Source organism: Cydia amplana, chromosome 2 (assembly GCF_948474715.1).
Source record: "Cydia amplana chromosome 2, ilCydAmpl1.1, whole genome shotgun sequence".
Lineage (NCBI taxonomy): Eukaryota > Metazoa > Arthropoda > Insecta > Lepidoptera > Tortricidae > Cydia > Cydia amplana.
The window spans coordinates 11,905,233-11,919,658 of NC_086070.1; the positions used below are offsets into that span (position 1 = coordinate 11,905,233).

Sequence of the window (14,426 nt, forward strand, 5' to 3'; positions counted from 1 at the left end):
TAATCTGCATGATGTCATTTAGTTATAGTGGCGCCTATACATACATGTACGGACAGGTGCGATCAAAATGCGCGATAACTCATCACTCGACTTTAAGGGGGTCCTGAAGAAGGGCCCTCTACGCCTTGGCTTTGGATCCCAGCACACATCCCAAATGTTCGGGACAGCAATGTCCCGTGTAGGAGGAAAACAAAGGCATAAAACTGAAATAGTAAATGAACATGCAAAGTGAATACACAAGTGAAAAATAGCGTAAATTAATTTGATATTTACAAAAAAATGCTACAGTCCTCTTTACAACGTCATGGAGTCATAAAATAATTTCAGTGCATTGCGAGTGCTTGGACGCGAGCCAGGCGCGGCGGGACGCGGGCTTATCCTGCGCTTCGGGCACAAACTTTTAAATAGCATCCTTTCTAAGCCTCGAACTATGATAAAATACGCACGACTGAAGCGATTTTCATGTTTCGGATATGCCACATTTCTAAGTTCATTTTATGCTGCCATGTATGGGCTGCAGAACCAAAAGAAAGAGAAAAAGTGCTAAGCCACTTTTTTATTTTTATGAAGAGTGTACTAAAATAAAAGTATTTTGTACAATTTGTTTAAGGCCCAGTAGGTTCGTGTTCTTCTCTCACTCATCGTAAGCGTGAGCGACATGGATGTGCGTGCTTGGGGCCGCGGATATTATGATTTTGAATTTTAATTTTGTGGTTAGATAATAAAAAAGTAATCGCTGAATTTCCTCAAGCATAATATTGCTCATTTTTAGAAATAATTTTCATATTTTCGGTTTTTGTGCACAATTTATTATAATTTTAGACCTATATGTTCGTGACTTTCAAAGATAAGATAAGATTTGCAATTGGCAACCGTATTGTAATCTAAAACAACCGCTACGACTTTTCAAAAACTCCGTTCTTTGAGTCTACTTAAAATGACAATTCACCAATAAATAAAGATAAAAATGTGAAAAGCCGTTATTTCTAGAACACTCCTTAGGTACGAGTAAGTACGAAGTATATTACGTATACATATTAAGTTATACCTAAAGTGGTAAGTAGGTACATACTTATATTTTTGTTGGACGATTATTAGCCATCTGCCGAACTCCGCGCGTTCGAACTCTCGCAAATTTTTATGATTATGTGCTGACGTGCCACATTTCTGGAAAATCGTTCTTGGTAATGGTAAGTGATAGGTGTGTCCTGACCCACTTCTATCTCTGAACGATAATAGATATGCAAGATTGGCACAGTCAGCTATGCCAGTTCAATGTTTACGTTTGCAAAGAGATAAACGATTACACAGGTAATCAGGGTTTATCGACAGATTTTATGTGTCATTGTCCTTAAAGGTAGCATTCAATTTGTGACAGCAATGCCACTTGTCGTCGCACATCGCAATTGACCGTAGCGGCATCGACACCGGGTTTTCTACGAGATACATTCCAATCGTTGCGGCAGTTAAGCAGTGGTGGCAATACGCTGCAGTTTGACTGGTAGAAAATGTCTAAAGACATTAATTTCGCTTGTTACATGCAGTAAACTTCAAAATAAATACGGCTGACCCTGCAGTGTGTACTGCAGGTAAAATCATGCCGTCTTATTTATAGGTTGACCTCAACAGAGTCGAATGTCACTCTGCGTAGTGCAGTCCTCGATAATTAGCTCCGAGTATAAATCCTTCCTAACAGCTGGAACATACATAATTCTGCATCAGTTGGCACAGTGCAGCCGTATTAAATTAGATACGGCAGCCTGCCGGTTGATACTGGCGCAGCTGGCACGTGATAACGTCTACGTCTTATTAGGATACATGAGTACCTACCATAAAGTTGTGTATGTGTAGCATTAATTGCTGAAATGCGCCTTTATACCAACTTAATCTAGATGCACTACACAGCATCTAAATGAATTATTCAGATTTACAAGGGAACGGCTCTTACAACATGTACTATTAAAATTTTAACAGAATTACCCCAATCACAGCATGATCAAATATTAGGTGCTTAAATAGTAATTTTTCCATAGATTCAAATTACAACTTTTTTTTTGATGTGCCTAGATTACTACAGTATTAACAAAGCAGGGGTCGGAATTTTCACCGCAAAATATACGACTGCGCAATTTACCTAGTGTTAGAAACATTTTTACCGACATATCGGTAGTTGTGTATAATAGAAGAAACGGTCCACCAAATAAAAAAATATTTAAAACAAAATCTTACGTGAATGTGGCATGAAATTATATAGGAACAGATCCACTCATGGGTAACAATGAGTTACTAGTTACGAGTTTTCATACATTTTCCACTAAACGCAAGTAGCAAATATAAAATTATGAACTCGCGACAAATAGGTACTTGCCAATGGTTAAACAGGCCCCATATTTGGATACCAGACACACGTACCCCGCAGCAACACTTACCCGTATTGACCTTAGTTAGTATTTCAAGCTACATATGTCCTCATTTTAGTGAGAAATATCCCTCCATTGGTTGGAGAAGGCTGCATTCAATCGCTGGCAGTGCCACGCTCGGAGTGAGCCGCTTGATAAATCGCTGCTCTCTGGAAAACTTGTAGTATCATCACGACTCTGTCGGTTTACTTCACTTTACACTTCACTGGGCAATTAGGTACTACCCAAATAACAAATAAAATATTCACATAAACTTCTCACATTCAAACTCACGGACAGAGCTTTGATGTTTTGACTTTTGACATAGGAACTAGAACATTGTTTGAGCACTACAAATAAAAGAGTTGCATTTGAACTTTAACAATCTCAATTTATATGATACCTATTGTATGATTTGAACCCACAGTATTAATACTCCTGACCTCATTCAATTAGTGTAAAATAGAAATAAACTTGTATTATAGAATTTCGACTAGCATGAGTAGAATAATTGTGGTAACTAAAACCTACGTAAAAGCGACAATCACGCTCGAGTCTTGACATGCCAAAAACCTGAACAGAATGCACATTTTTACTAGTGCATAAACCGCTTATTTTAAAATGAGTAAAGTGTATTTTAAAACACTTGATAGTACCTCAATATTTAACTATAATATAAAAAAAAACCAATGCACTGATAAAATATTCCTTGTAATATATTCCCAGTAACTAGGCTAGCAGGAATACTACAAAAGCAGTGGCGTCTTTTGGCGATCAATCAATTATTGTCCCTACTCGCGTTGAGAGCTGAATCGGACCGAACCGAAATTTCCATAGGGAATAGGCGAACACTCAGTTTGTAACAGGCTTTTGTTTAGGTTGCTAAATTCGTGTTTACCATTGTTCGCTTTACTTTAGGCGTTTGTTTAATTTTGTAATAATTCTAATAACAAAACTTCCGCGGGACACAGACATAATCAATAATAATATATCCCACCAAAAACATTTTCATGTAAAATGTTGCCAAGACGAAACCATAAGGGTCGCACTGTCAAAAAGTAATGAGATCTCTTGTAGAGCCAAGCTTCTAACTCTACAAGCCCTAACTTCACAAGCTCTACACCTTAGTCAAAATATGTGCCTTGGCCGTTTCGTTATCGTCACATGGGCGTGAGGTGAAAAAATTATTCTATTCATTATTTTTTATTATACAATAGTTCTTGTAGTAACGAAACGGCCAAGCCACATATTTGGACTAAGGTGTAGAGTTTGTGAAGTTAGGGCTTGTAGAAGCTTCGCTCTACAAGAGATCTCATTACTTTTTGACAGTGCGACCCTTACGGTTTCATCTTGGCAACATTTTACATGAAAATGTTTTTGGTGGGATTTCACTTATTTTTGTAAGTTGCTTATGACAATCTTCCATTCCCTAATTTTAAGGATTGGGGGTGAATTACTTAATAAAAATCTTTTATACAATGTGCTTTTTACTGATTCCCCATATAAATTACAACCCCCTTTTCCCCCCTAACGCCCTTTTCCACCCCCTTTTTCACTCTTACGGGGTAATTTTGGGTTTGAAATCTATTCTATATCCATCCCCATAACAAAACTTATCTAAATATCAACTAAATCGGTTCAGCGGTTATTGATCCCCATACAAAATTCAACCCCCCTTTTCATCCCCTTAGGGGTAAAAAATTTCAAGTTTTTGTTTTTTTTTTTGTTGTTTGTGTAGTAAGACTATCTTACATACCAAATTTCAGCTTTCTAGGACTTCGGGAAATACCCTAAAAGTTATGATGATCATCAGTGAGTGAGTGAGTCAGTGACGAAATCGGGGTTTTTTTAGATATGAATAAAATCTAAAATATAAGAGCTTTGCAATTGAATTTTTTTATTCTTAATAAGACCACTATTGACATCATATCCCGAGAATTGTGTTTATCTGGTACCTATAATCCAAACCCAAGTTATGAGGGTTCAAAAAACGACGAAGTGCTTCTAGAAAAGGTAGGTAGTGCCCTTGCGCTTCGCTCTGCTCGTCTTGGCGTAGTTTAAAAACGGGTCCTAGCACGTTCCTCGGCACGGAGTGAAACATGTCGAGCGTTTTCGACTTAAAATACCTACGTGAGTGACCCGTTTTTAATATATTGAATATGTTTGTAATAATTCAATTGGTTCTAGTAATAATTTTATTAAATTATCAAATAACAAAACGCAATATTTTGTTTTAAAGTAAACACCAATAAAAGCTTCATGATATATAGTGATTAAACATTTTAATATTTATGATATTTGATTTGATACATGTTACCTAAGGTAAAACTTAATTGAATGCAGTTTTCCTCACGATAAACTAATATCAGCATATGTATTTTTAAATATGCCTAATGAATAAGGTACTCGGGCAATTTCGGAAAGTGTGTAATCCCAAAAATCATTTAAAAATCACTCATATTCTGTTGTAATAAGTGTCCCTTTTCGGAAATATCCGTAGGGTTGTTTTCGTCGGAATTACCCGACTAAACCATACATACATTGTTTCTAGAGTTGAAATAGATTACGATAATATGTTCTTTTTATACATTTACATTAATTCAAAAGGGATGAATTGAGAAGACTCAATGGGAACAGATCTAGCTAACCAGCGACCATGTGTTACATTACATCCCCGACTCTTATCTGATTTTTCCAGCTGGTTGCAGCGAACTCATGTAAAATGCATGCGAGACCTGTACCTAATTGCCGTAGCAATTTTTACACCACTACAAGGAAGGTGCAATTTTATAGATACTATTTTCACATAGTTACTTTACCTCCTGCGCTAATGAAATGCAATAAATAGGTAGGTATAGTCCTTATGTTTAAATTTTGCTAAGTAGATACTGCAGGTGTCTGCATTCATTTATAGTTGCAATACTATATTTTAAGTAAAAGTTAAAAAGCAGTAAATTAAGTTAATACAATATTGCTTTTATAAAACGTAACTACCAGTTACAGTTCTCAAAGGACAATATTTTTTCCGCTTAACTCATTTTTAGTTACTTTGGTGCATTAAAACTATCATAAAGATACATTATTTAGTGAGAAACAAACCACATTTTTTATGACATTTAATGTTCCCATTCACCCCTCATGTATCACTAGACCTAGAGAGCTCTCTGCAGCTTGAGATTTATAATTTTAGGATGGCAACACAGTAGCCGTTTGTAAAAATATGAAGAAAAAGTACGTTAGTACGAGTAAACACTTAAACAGTTTGGACCTATCTAGCTAGAGATTAGATTATAATATTACTAAGGCTGTCTATGTCTAGTCGTATTCGTGGTATTTTTTTCAAAAAACAACCATATTTATTGAGTTACAATTAAAAACCTAATAATTTTCTTACGTCAAAGCTAGGTTCTCTAGGTATACCTCGTTTTTTTAGCATTTGAAAAAGGGTATAAACAATCTTGTTGAGTATTTTTATCGAGGTATAGTTAGGAGCATAAAGCTCAGTACTGATTTCTATGTACTTTTCCTTTCTGAAGAATTTTCATAACTTTTACATATTATTAGTAAATAAACCGGGACTTAATCTCGTAAAATACACTTGAAAATTACTTCAGAAGATTTCAGCGCGATAATGCATCAACAATGTCAACATCTTCTAGTTCTAGTTTTTTATACTACTTTCCACCAAGTTGTTGGTATGTCAATTATTTGAGTATAATATAAATATCTATGAATACAATTTCCGAACCAAGCTACGGAATTCCGCCAAAACCTATTAATAACGTTGAAATCTGAAACTGGCATTCGAATCAAATTCTATTCAATTCGAACACAGCCAAGCGAGCACTGCTTCTGATATTGTTTGTTGTCATTATAATGAACAAAACCCATAGTGTATGACTAAAAATATTTTTAAATCTTATTTCAATTGTTAAGAATGAGTGCATTATTTTTTAGATACGGACTAAACTAACTTGTATGTTATGGCATTACACCTAGCTATTGGAATTAATAAAGTAGGTACCGACTTCTCTAACTACTAGCCTAACCCACTTAACGGCGCTTATACTTTATTTGGTAATATGTTATATGAAAATCGTCTTATTTCATGACTTCCTTACAATAATTTAAGTAGGTATCTATAGTAAACTAGACTATTGCATTCTATATCCAGCAACGCAACACATCAAAAGATATCTATCACTGTCACCGCACTAGCACCGTATAGAAATAGTTAATTACGATACAATTGCGGAAAGTATTAAATTCGCAACGAAAGGTGCGAATTATCTAGGTTCACGTGTAAATATAGTACAACGTTTTACAGTACATTTTAAATTTTCGTCTTAGGCACGGAAAGTGCTCAACCCCGCACTAGTACGGGAAAGTAGCACCATAAAATATGTACTGTAAAATATAATTTGATCAGCCACTTCACGTGTCTGGCACGCTCAAGGTGTGTAGGGATAAGCCGACCTTCATCGTGCGAGAAATAGAGAGCTTTGTCATTGTTATTCAAGTAATTTTATAATCTATGTCTGTTTTTAAATTCGTATACTTTGAATTTGAATATACCTACCGGTTAAAAACTGATTTTAACTAACAATTTATTGCGTTAAGCTTAGAATAAATGTAAAAGTGGAAAAATTACTGTCTTGGGTGAGACTTGAACTCACGGCCTCTGGATCGTTATTCCAGCGCTCTGCCATCTAAGCCACCAAGACCTCATCCATAGCCAGCAAATCTTTCCACCAGCATCGGTCGCAGACGTTTCTGCTTGTAAAAAAATTAAATTAGTACGGGTAGCACATCATAACTGGTGAATTTCCAATATGACTTGGAACTCCGGTAGCCGTTTAAGAAGTGTAACGCTCTTACCGTCGTAGATGTCGCTAAGGGTCCCCTAGACCCATAACATGGTGGAAAGATTTGCTGGCTATGGATGAGGTCTTGGTGGCTCAGATGGCAGAGCGCTGGAATATCGATCCAGAGGCCGTGAGTTCAAGTCTCACACAAGACAGTAATTTTTCCACTTTTAAATTTATTCTAAGCTTAATAGCATCGGTCGCACACGTTTCTGCTTGTAAAAAATTAAATTTATTGCGTCTTCGCAAACCGTTGTCAGAGCAATACGTGTCTAACTAGAGCACTATCATTGCCATTCCTATTGCTATGACCGGCTTGTATTAAATGGAGTAATTGGAATTCCCCTCGTGTGTGAAATTGGCGTCTTCATTGCGGCGTCGAAATGACTTGAACATCTTCATGCAATATTGTATCAGCTTATCAAAGGGCATGAATAAAATAACCGGAAAATATATACAGCTGTAAAAACATTTATATCTTCTCTGTTTTTCGTTAAGCATATTTTACCGATACGATACCATACAATAAGTAATATCATTTCATACAGAACGGCCATACTCCCATACGCCCTGACACCCCGATTCGGCGGTTCGAACGCCCTTTCCCTTTGATTTCTTTACATTTTTTGTCCAATAATACCCCATGTTTTTTTTACTTTGACTCATCATGCTTACCTAATAATGTTAAGTGCTTTATCCGGAAATCGTTATATAGGTACGAGTATTTTATACAATCTACTTAGTCAAATTGTTGTAGGTTTTGCACGAACGCTTGGATACCTACCTACAAGCAGACTATACTTTATGACTAAAAACCGAGACAGAAAGAGAAGCTAAAGCTTAATTACAAAACTGCATGTTTTCATTACTGGAGAAGAAACGTCTTTGGCGATAACTATGAACCTAATAAATTGAGGTACAGTTCTTGGGTTTGATAATGGACCTGTAGTTAGTTTGGCGCTCACTTTGGGTCCGCAAGTTTTGGTCAAGTAAAATCCGGCGGAGCATCATCAACTTTAGATATACATAGATACCTTAATTTTTTATATGAAATAATGGGCAATTGTTAATTACTGTCAGTCTATAATATTACTTATTAAGATTATTTTTCCGAACGCGAGTTAGATTCTTACCAAAAAATCCTATTTAGCAAAATCTAATATTCAATATTTATTAGCATCGACATTACTGTTTTAATCGTCACCAATAAGCGCGATAAATAACCGTAAAAAATTGTAAATCTGAATATCGCTCTACGAATATGGCCCTTATTTAAACAAGACTTATAATAACTTTTATGTCAAACGACTTCAAAAAATTATGTTACATGATTATTTACTTAAGTGTTTAAAAGGTTAACTTTTGTAGCATTAGCATACAAAGCATTTGATAAAATCCTAAATGTTAAAGAAAAACTTAAAAACATTTGTTCACAAAACACAGCAGGGTAAGTAGTATCATCCCAGCGTTCATGCTCGACGGTTCCGACCGCTTTCAAAAACTACCGTAATTTGGGACTGCGGTTATGTCTGGGGCGGGCGAAGTCTGTGGTTAAATAAATAAATAGAGTTGGCCGATGTTTGTGGCAAATCAGCACGAGTCCCTTAATCACTCTGCTTCACGAACTCACTCGTACGCGACGCTGGCTGGTACAAGTGCATTGGCTGGCTTTTACAGTTTTACACATAAATAAAGATTCTAGAATAAGATACACTTTTAACAGGCTTTTTTAATTTGAGTCATAAAACAAAATAGGCTTCTTATGGAAGCGCGACGAATTAACCATCTTCATTTTAAATCGTGTAGAAAATGGCGAATAGATGATCAGACTCCCCGCCAATGACCGATGCACGACCTAGCATGATTTTACTGTTGTATTGTTTTTCCTGTAAATACTACTTTTGATAGTATTTTAAGCATAAAAATACCATGCTTTTGGTAGTATTATTCTATATAATATAGAATAGAATAGAGTATAGAGAGGGTTTATTCGTGGCAAAATATAAGAAGAAAACAACACGTAACAACAAGAACAAAACTTAACATATTATAGGTAAGCCACGAAATGTAAAACAGAGAAGCTTTAAATGAATGTTTTGATTGTCATGATATATTATTTTGTATTGAAGCATGTAATAGCTATCATCCATAAGGACTAAATTTTGTTTGATAGTTTCAGATATATTCTGACTTGTAATGGCCACTCCAGAATTGTATGTCAAATTAAGTTTAAACGTAAATTTATAAGTCTATGTTGTGTTCTTGACTGGCAAATGAAAATGATCCAAGATTTTTTAAATAATAGCTTTAATATTATATTTCATTAAAACTCTTATTATGAAGATGATTCACAGTTGTTTTTAGATTTAGACATGGTAGACCTTGATAATTAGATAGCATTTTAAGCCGAAAGGATTACCAATACCAAAGAACCATTTACCAAGATTTACTATCTCTTGCAAACTGTTATGCTGTTTTATATACTTCTTTTATGTCTAAGAATGCATAAATAACTGCATTTTTTTAGAAGGGAAGGAAAACCCAATTATATAAACCGTAGTATTCCAAGCAAGTCAAGCGGCGGACTGTGACTGGACATAAATAATGGAGCAATTCTTTTGAAATTATATTACGGAATCGTGGGAGATGAAACATGTGGCTTTGGCGTTTTCTTGGCGCGGTCTACATGGATTCCTACTTCAAAACTTAGGCACTCTATCTTACTTAACTTTTGCTTCATCAGATTTTGTATTTCATCACTGATCATAATACATATATGACATTAATAGAGGAGGACCGAAGTTTTTTTAAGAATCTACTTATGACATGTTATATTCTTGGTCTTTGGAAAAGTTCGGCTATTTATTTATTCTATTTTTATAAATTAGCGTAAGCACTACTGTTCACGTAAGCGACTGTCAACGAACAGTCTACGATTTAACCAAAACGCTTTATTTTGGGTTAAGCTCATTTAGCTTAGACCTTTAAGACTACTATTACAGAGAATAGCTGGGGTCTACTAGTCATCAGATTTATGGAAATAATATTCGTAAACAAGGTATTATCAGGCAATATTGTTCCCATATAATATTACTCGTGTTTGTGGCTGGTTCAGTAATCTGCTGTTACCCGAGTTCCTTCGAAATTGGTAACAACCCAACGACGCGGTTACGGTTATTTACCCTACATTGTTTGAGTACATACTGACTGGGCTTACATCGGCTTAGCATATGAATAGCGTTATAAATCTTTAACTGGTGGTAGTGGTGGTAGTGGAAATGATAGTCATTAAACATTTCATGTTAATAATGAACATTTTAGTATACTTTAAATAAAGCTGTAAAAATACTGCCATTTTACTATACTCTAAGGGAAGACGATATTTCGAACCATTTATTTAGGATGGACCGGAATAAAGTGAACTAAGTAATAGTTTTAGATTGTTTCATAAAAAATCTAGGGATTTTTTTCTTATATCTCCTATTAAGATCAAATCTGCTTATGATTATGTGTAGAATAAACAAAAAAAAACAAATGAAATAAAGTAGCGTGATCCAACAACAGAACTTGAATTAAAACGGCCCACTTTCGTACTTGATTATTCATTGTAATACATTATGGTAGTTACCAGTAATTGAGAATACTGAACTGGGTAAGTTATGTAGGTGTCAAGCTTTTTTTCCACCTCGTACAGCGGTATCTAAGCGTGGCAGTCGTGGCACAGATGGGAAAAGAAATTGTCCGCCATTATGTTTGCTTTGCTGGACGATTTTATTGCAACTGATGGGGAATTGTTGTGAACGTGAGATGAAGGAAAAGAGAATTTCTCTTAATATTCCTGTCTCGAGTGAGCCTAACCTTACGACTAACACACGCCACCCGAATTAGATTATTTCAAACTTTTCTCATTTAGTCAATGTTGTTTACCGGCCAAAACAAAACGTAACGTGTTTCCCTAAAAAATAACCCAATTTGCCAAGTTATAAATGTCAATAACCAAACTTTCATAAAGGTTGTATTTTGATTACTTATACACATCTTTATATCCCTACAGATTTTGACATTTAAATTTGCATCATTAATAAGAAAACACGCAATGAAATCGTAACACGCGTATCATACTCGTGGATTTTTTATAAGTATAATACAATACTTTTTTGTCATAAAATATCCATTTTTATATTTATCTAGTATCTGTGTATTTATGGGTTATTTGAGGGCCTTAATCTACAACTAAATAGAATTGACGTGGACGTACTTATTCATTGCAGGGTTTTAAAACGGTGTCAAAAACTAACATTGGCTGATCAAAATGCAGTGTTATACGTCACCAGGGGCGAGTAAAATGTCTTAGGCGCTGTCAACGGAAACTTTGTAGATTTAGAGGGGTTCCGAAGTTAGAGCCACTCTCACAACTCGTACCGCTCGTACGGTACCTACGTACTTGGATAACTTTTGACACCTACATCGGCCCTTAACGTTACTTACAAGGTGGTCCGATTTGAAACTTTTCTTTATGGGTCACAAAGCTTTATAGCTAGTTCTAGTGGTATAAATTTGTATTACTAACTACTAAAATTTTTTTTCGAAGTAACCGACTTCGAAAAATTTTTTTTTTAATTTAACAAATATTTTTCATTCAACAAAAATAATACTTTAAACAAGTGGAATCATATAGGACATACATGTAGGTAAACAAACCAAACCCGGCCACCGCGCCCCGCGCCCCACGGCCGGTTGGTCAGCGACACCTTCTTGTAACTCATGAGGCCCTGGTACTTGCTCTCAGTTAAATTACAATTTTGGATAGTTTTTTTCTCGATTTTGGCCAACCGCGCCCCGCGCCCCACGGCCGGTTGGTCAGCGACACCTTCTTGTAACTCATGAGGCCCTGGTACTTGCTCTTAGTTAAATTAGAATTTTGGATAGTTTTTTTCTCAATTTTGGCCACAGTAGCCTATGGAGACTAACAAGCAACGCTAAGCGGTGTTCGTAGTCTATGGATCTTGCTATATTACGGGTGTCACATGCGCGTTTCTGACTTCTGAATCAATTTTATTGTTTCTGTTTCTACTATAGAACCTAATGAATGTTTTGTAAATTGGCAGCAATGCACTTAGTACTCATCTGTCAGAGATGACAATTAATAGTACATTATTGTCGAGGTTCGGAAGTAGCTACTTGCTGGCTGAGGATTCGTTTTAAACGGACGACCTTGGGAGTCCGTTTAATTGAATCCGAAGCCAGCAAGTAGCCTTCCAGCCGAGTCATATATAGTGCTTTTCTCAAAAATGGTGCAAGAAATATAAATATTATTTATACGAGCAACGGTCTAATTATCACAGAATAAAGGAAAACCATTGAAAACATTTGCTTTGCCGCCTTTTAAAAAAAAGTAGTGTATTTTTCTGCTGAAAATACGCCAACCTATTTGAGACACCTAAATAGTCGCGGTACCAACATTATAATAATAAGTGCTGATCATCTGTTTGGCTGTTTACCTAATGGGCCTATGCCTGCAAAGTTTTAAAAAGTTAGGAACTCGTTAAATAATGGAATTTGTATGCAACATTGCAGTCCCGAAATCGAGACTGCAATGTTTTTAACTTTTTAATTTTTTGAATGACCATAAACTACGCACTTCGCGACCTATTTTTTAACCGGCAACGTCGACTTTGCCGTCCATTTTTGAGAAAAATTAGGTTGGCAACAATGTATTTCATACAATATTTTTTAAGTGGTGATTACACGAAGTATCGTAAAAGTACCAAAAAGATACACGCAGTTACGCACAAATACTTTTTTGGGGAATAGACTAAAGACTTGTCTTGACAACTATAACATAGGGGTTTAAAGGTGTGTGTACGACCTTTTAAATGACAAATAAAGGTGCGGGAGTAGAAAAATTATTTTATATCTAGTAGAATTAACATAAAATTCCAACTTTGTATGTAAGTAACTTGAGGACCACATAAGACCGTCTTAGATCCTAATTTAAAAACTATTTCCATCTTTCATCTGAAGTTAACAATTTTCAATGTCATTACTTGACAGAGCCGCTTAGAATGGCCTGAAAAGCCCGTCGAAATCTATTGACATAGGACAAAGGTCTTGTTTGTACAGGCCGTTACGACAGCAGAGTGTTAGTGGAACTTGTCACTATTACTTAATGCCAGAACTTTCCGAAGTTTCATCTCGTTCTACCTACCTTATTCACTGAACTTAGAGAAAATGTTATTATAATTGAGATACTTTCCAGACAAATATTTATTTGTAAATTAGAAAAAAAAGGCAAAGAAAATTAAACATAAGACTCTCGCGCAAATTCAAAGGCAATGACAGCTAACCGATATGATTCCAATATCATCATTCTAATATCGGTTTAATGTTAGTGCACTTTTAAATTGGCCTGTTTGTTGAAGATGATCTGTAAATTGATCTGATACGACCTTCAAATCTTCAAGCGTACCCATCTTAAATGCCGGCAATGAACATACAAAACCTCTGGTGTTGCGGGTGTCCATAGCCGACAATAATCTCTTACCATCAGGCGATATGTCTACTCGTTTACCTCCTCTAAAATTTAAAAAAAGAAATAACTTCTAGTGTCTACCGTGGTGAATACTTAATTTTAACTTGAAATAAAATAATAACCAAAATCCTGTGGACACTGGCATTCTTGTTAAAAAATTGTTTGTAACTAATTAAAACTCTTTACGCCGGAATCGCCAACGGCATTTACCTATGTTCAACCTGTCTCCAAGCTGCCTAGAAGCGTATTCAAATTGTAATAACAGGTAATGTATATGATCTGGATTTGTTATGGACATGATCTTTACGTAGGTCAAAGTGACGTTTCTAGTAAATAATGACGCTTTCGACATGGTTATAAGAATAATTAGAATACGCCTCCTAGTCTAGACGGCAAGAATGTCGTGTCGTGTTTGGCAGTAAAAAAATGCCTGCTGACTGTTTATAGTGTATCTATGCAATGCGACTCTGCGCGCGCGTTAAAAATTCAAAAGCGTACATTTCTGCTATTTAAAAACCAGCTTAAAACTTAACAAAAAGTTGACTTGTGTTGAATGTTTGCAGATTGTATACAAAAATAAACGAAGCGACGGCAACAAAAGAGAAAGAATTTAATATCCACCGCGGCATG

The 14,426-nt window shown here is 35.6% G+C and overlaps 1 non-coding gene across 1 annotated transcript; it reads right to left on the minus strand.

Moving 5' to 3' along the window:
* Nucleotides 1-7,050: 7,050 nt before the first annotated feature.
* On the minus strand, nucleotides 7,051-7,123 carry Trnav-aac (transfer RNA valine (anticodon AAC)). The gene has a single exon. It is a non-coding gene; the product is annotated as a tRNA-Val (tRNA).
* Between the last annotated feature and the right edge of the window lie 7,303 nt (nucleotides 7,124-14,426).